Genomic DNA, 6,126 nt, shown 5'->3' with positions numbered 1-6,126 from the left:
TTCCAGTATAATACTAGTAATGTTCTGGTTTGATTTTCAGTTTTTAATATTGTCCCCTTTGTTTTCCCTTTTCATCAGTGTTACCAGCATCAAAATAATAGATAGACCAGAAAATCAAAAGTGGGTATGAAATAATCCTTTATTGACAAGATCTTCCTGTGTAGAAATATTTTAGTTTTATTTCATATGCCTACTATACACTGAAGAAACATGCTTACATAATACATTTTCAAGTCTTTTTCTTAAATGTATTAAAATATTTCTTGTAGAAGAAACAGCTAAGCTTTTAATCTTTTCTAAGATAACAACCTCATTATGCTTAATGAAATGTCAGAGAAAGACAATACTGTATGTTATCACTTGCATGTGGAACCTGAAAACTAAAAAAAATGAATATAACTGTTTATAAAAAAATTAATCAATAGTCAATCTAAGAAAGAAATTTTATCCCAGCCAACCTGAGGATTATAATACAAGAGATAGACTTTCAGAAAGCTCTGAGGTCAAAGCAGTTAAAAAAGTTTCTGAGACAAAGGATTATGCATCAAATTAACATATTGACAGTGTACATAGCCCAAGAAAGTGAGTACTGAGTCATCGTGACCCCTTACAGGATTGAGAAGGGAATGTTATCTCCCAAGGAGTTACTTTGATGGCACCAGGAGAAAATTGCTTTTATTTGGGGAGTGGGGGTGGGAGGGAATCAGATCTTCCTGTGTCTTCTAAGAGGATCTGGTTAATGTGTAATGCAGATATACAACGCATACTAAAGGGGAAGGTGTAGGGGCCCAAATGGACAGAGAGAGAATTTTATGTTTAAAAGTTTTCTTGTTCTGCCTTAAAAGTAATTTTATTTCATCATAACAAAGCAGAAACAGTCTTACAGATATAGAGAACAAAATACTGGTTACCAGTGGGGAGAGGGAAGGGCAGAGGGGCAAGATAGGGGTAGGGGATTAAGAGGTACAAGCTACTAGATATAAAAAAAATAAGCTACAAGGATATATGGTACAGTGCAGGGAAATAAGAGCCACTAGTTTATAATAACTCTAAATGGAGCACAAGCTATAAAAATATTGAATCACTATGTTGTACATCTGAAACTAACATAATACTGTAAATCAAATATACCTCAATAAAAAAGATAATAACCTCAAGTATTTGGACTATAGTTAATGGCAGCTATTAAACTATGAAACTGAAAGAACACTTCTGTATATGAATTGGAATTTCCATATTTTGTAATTAAAAATACTGTGCTACGTTAAAAATTTTAAAGCAAGTTAGCTCTGATTACAGCTATGAAACATATTTTCTTTTAAAACATGTTCTTTAACATTTTGATACATCATCTTTTCAATTAATAACATGCTGACAACATTTTTTCTAAAAATGAGTGGAATATTTCCTTAGTTATGAATAAATCACAGACCCACAATAACAAATTCCAATTCATAGCACTGTACCAATTATCTCTGAAACTTTAAATTTAGACTCCCACTTGCAGAGAAGCAACCCACTCACTATAGCAATGCAGAGGTCTGTGTGCCATGATTTTAGAAACTTTTGAAATATGTGAAGTATCCTTGGTAAAATGTTCAGTCCTATTGTCTTAATGAGCTGTTAACAGAAAATCAGTTCGAAAGAACTCGTCTCTTGCTGTGCAAACTTTTCTTTTTCTCTTTTTTTTTAACATTTTTTATTGAGTTATAGTCATTTTACAACGTTGTGTCAAATTCCAGTGTAGAGCACAATTTTTAAATTATACATGAAAATATATATTTTCATTGTCACATTTTTTCACTGTGAGCTATGTGCAAACTTTTCAGTTGCTTCACATTGTTTCCCATGTTTTCCGCCTATATTTATCTCTTGATGAGCTGCTTGGTGACACAATACAGGTGGGAAGGGTGTCACCTGGAGACGTGTATCTATTCCAACTCCATTAAATCCAAACTTTCATTTTGAACTGAAGCACTGTGTTATAGAGATCTGATTGCCAGAGAAATACTAGAAAGGTTGTTAGGATTATTAGCACTGAAACACTCAGTGCTAATTTTCCAGAATTTGGCCGGCTAAGTTCAAACTGGTAACAAATACAGCATTATATTGAAGCTAAAACTAGAAGTAACTAAGGTTTCCTTCAAAAGGTAAATGGATAAACACATTCTGCTATTTCCATACAATGGTATTCAACAATGCAAATAAACGAACTACTAGTTCATTCAACAGTACAGATGGATTTTAGGTGGATTTTGCTAAGTCAGAGAAGTCAGACCAAAAAAGATACATAAATGTATGATTCCATTCATATTACTTTCTGGAAAAGGCAAAACCAGAGAGATGGAAAACAGATTAATGGCTGCCAGAGGTTTGGAGAGGAGGAGAATTTGACTAGGGGAGGCACAAGAGATTATTTTCAGTGGGATAGAACTAACCAGTATGCTAGTAGGGTGGTAGACACAGGATGCTATGCTATGCATTTGTCAAAACCCTTAGAACTTTGCAGCACAGAGAGTAAACCTTAACGAAGGAAAAAAATTATTTTCATCAACCAGGAGGTTGGAGGATCCCAGGATGAAATGCAGACTAATGAATCTAGCTATATTTCAAATATACGACATAACTTCCCTGAATGGAGTGTGGAAAATGATGCTGACCCAAGTAACTTTGAAAAATGGTGTTTTGACTGGCTAATACAAAATTAAAGAGAAGAGTGTGCATAAACACTCTACTCTAGTTGGCAAAGTTATTTCTCATGGGGACACAGGTACAATTCTCAAATTGCTGTACATGTATACATTGAGCAATTAAGTGAAAGGATGGGAGCCAGGTTCCCATCTGTAGTGGGAGGTAGTAGTGGAAGGCGACAGACAAGCAAGGCGAGGAGGCTAGAATGACCCAAGTGGTAACCAATTTGTGATGTCAGTATGAACTCATGTTCAGCTTAATACAGATACAGATGGATAGATACAAAAATATTTCTTGATATGTGAGTATACATAGGTTAGTATGTATGCAAATATTTCCTTGCTCTGTTTGCTGAAGGGGCCTAGAAGCAACAAAATCCTAGTAACGATGAGCACACCCAGTTCCTTGACTTTGGTTTCTAATGCTATTCTCCAGTAAAGGGAACCAGGCCTCCTTGGAGAAATGGTTGATTCTAGGACTAGGGCAGGGAATATATAAGATGAGCCTGGAGCATCTTGTAGTGACAGAGAATAAGGAAGTGAAAGAAGGAAAGAAAGAAGGAAAGAAGGAAAGAAGGAAAGAAGGAAAGAAGGAAAGAAGGAAAGAAGGAAAGAAAGAAAGAAAGAAAGAAAGAAAGAAAGAAAGAAAGGAAGGAAGAAAGAAAGAAAGAAAGAAAGAAATCCCCAAATGATGGGAGTATATCAAAGAGACACAGGAGCCAATCTGAAAGAGTTTCCATGAACAAAGCTGAAACTAGCTAAGCAACAATATATACAATGGTAGTACTGGATCATAATCCAAGTGTAAAATAAATATCCATATGTCCATACTGATATAAACAAACCAAATCTGTGCTAAAGAATTCCAAATAATTTGTATAGATTCTCTGGCCTCAGAGAGGCAGAGTGTAACACCCCAGTCTTTAAGTGTGAGCTGGGACACAGTGACCTCCTTCTGAAGAGTGTGTTATAGGAAGGAGGGGCGGGAAGAGTAATGTTATGGCAGAGAAAGCTGACAAGCACTACCTCCAACCAGGTCAATATCAACAGTAATAAGTTACATTGATAGCAGGTACCTTTGATCTGATGTGGTTAGAATGTCACTTGACCTCTGTGGTCTTCCTCCCCCCAAACCCATAACCTCATGTTAAAAGCATCAGATATATCCCAGTGAGGGACAGTTTACAAAATACCTGACTAGTACAAGGTCATCAAAAACAAGGAAAGTGTGAGAAACTGTCACAGCCAAGAGGCGTCTAAGGAGACATGACAACTAAATGTAATGTGGTGTCCTTGATGGGGTCCTAGAACAGGAAAAGGACAGTAGGTAAAAAACTAAGGAAATTTGAATAAACTATGGACCCTAGTTAATAATAACGTGTCAACATTGATTATCTAATTGTAACAAATGTATGACACTAGTGTAAGATGTTAACATAGGAGAAAGTATACGGGGAGTCTCTGTATTCTCTTTACAACTATTTTCTTAACTCTATAGCTATTCTAAAATAAAAAGTTTATTTAAATAATAATTAATTGCATGTTTAGTATGTGTTTTGTTTTTAGTGTGGTTTAGATGCTGGAGGGGAACATAGCTTTGAATAAAATGGTGGTGGTGGGGGAAATCCCTGCCTCGTAGATCTGACATTTTGGCGGGAGTGGACAGACAGTGAACAAAATAGTGTAGTAGGTGATGATAGTGATGTGAAGAAAAATCGAGGAAAAAGGTATAGGAAATGTAGAGGTGAGATTTTTAAACAAGACATCCAGTGACACCCTCACTTAGAAGAGCATCATTAATAGGACCAGGGCAGGAAAGTGGATTCACATAATATAGGGGCGATTTTATAAGGGCCAAAACATAGTAAATGATAGATTCTCTCTAACCCTCTGTTAATCAGAGTACAGAGTCTCTTAGGCATTTCTATGGTTGGTTTCCCTGTGCTGTGCTTTTTGACTGATGTTCCTGGCATGTCTTTTACCCATTTGGGCCCCCTTTCCCAAACATTTTTGTTGGTACCATGTAAAGCAAAAGAGAATTGCAGGAGTATAAGCAAAGTTAGGGTTACTTCAAACTATTTTAGGATTTTTAAAAACGTTTATTTATAGTAAGTTTAGGAATGTAAGTAGATGTGACTTCAATAGAAGTAAATATTGGATAATTCCTGAATTAGAAAATCTGTGTTTTTGTCCCCTTTATTTCTAAGAACATCTTTGGCCTAAGACTTTCACCTTCAGTTGGTGAAAACATTCTTAAGCTTGATCAAATAAAGCCACTGATGATAAAATGGGCGTTTTCTATTTCTGTAGGTTATTGGTGAAATGTTGTATAACTTGATCCGATGGCTAGAGAGCATGTCTTCTAAATTAAGCAATCAGAGGCCTCAATATATTAATATTCAATTTTTAGAAAAGGGACTACAGAAAGTCTAAAATATGTCAATAAACAAAATCAATCTGCGTACAAGCAAGTTAATACATAATCAAGGGAGGAAAAATAACCCAAACCCATATACTTGATGAGAAGAAGACATTTGAAAAGCACTATGTTTGGAAATTAAGCAAGCTAATCTATAAATTAAATATGGCCTCAAAGCACACTGAGGCAGCTAAAAAGGTCCATGTACCTTGTGGGGGGAGGTGGGTTGAGGAGAGCAATGCTGGCATTCAGCAGTCTCTCATTGCAGGGTATCGCTACGTCCTATGTGCATTCTGAGTCTACTGTATACTGTGTCCATATACGCTCACCTTCATCTTCACCCACAAGGACTGGAACTCATTTAACTCTATGATTTTTACATCTTGGTATCCTCCCAGTATCTGGCACACAATAGATTCACCCTCTTTCTTTCTCTCTCTCTCTCATACATACATACACACATATATACATATATATTTAATCACATGGTTGTAGAAGATTAGGTCGCAGCATTCCAAGACCATATGGCTAACAAAAGACTAAAAACTTGGCAGGAATTCAGAGATGGCTGTAAAAACTATTGAGGTCAGAGGATTGACTAAGACTAAGAACTAAAGTTCAAAAGTTTACAATAACTGAAAATTGTAGCATTGTCAAGATAAAAAGAGCTGGAGGAAAAGTCCTGCTGTTCCTCCTCAGTTTTAAGGGAAACTTTTCAATGCCTAATTGTTGCCACATTAGGTGCGGCAGCAATGTAGCCAAATAGACGTGAACTATGATCTCAAAGCATTCTAGTCTAATAATGGGCATAGGTCAATAACTACAAAACAAGTTAGAGTATCTGATCATTAAGAAGTGAAGAGTAATGAGTCTCAGAAGATGGATGAGATTTCCAGAAAAGAAATAGGATGGAATTAGATGAGACTGAACAAATGTAGAGGCAGGAATGTATGGATGATGATTGGGGTTTACTGAGGTTTGGCCAGAGGCTGGGATAGATGTAGAACAGTGGTGAGA

This window comes from Camelus bactrianus, chromosome X (genome assembly GCF_048773025.1).
Source record: "Camelus bactrianus isolate YW-2024 breed Bactrian camel chromosome X, ASM4877302v1, whole genome shotgun sequence".
NCBI lineage: Eukaryota > Metazoa > Chordata > Mammalia > Artiodactyla > Camelidae > Camelus > Camelus bactrianus.
This window is presented reverse-complemented; position numbering follows the sequence as displayed.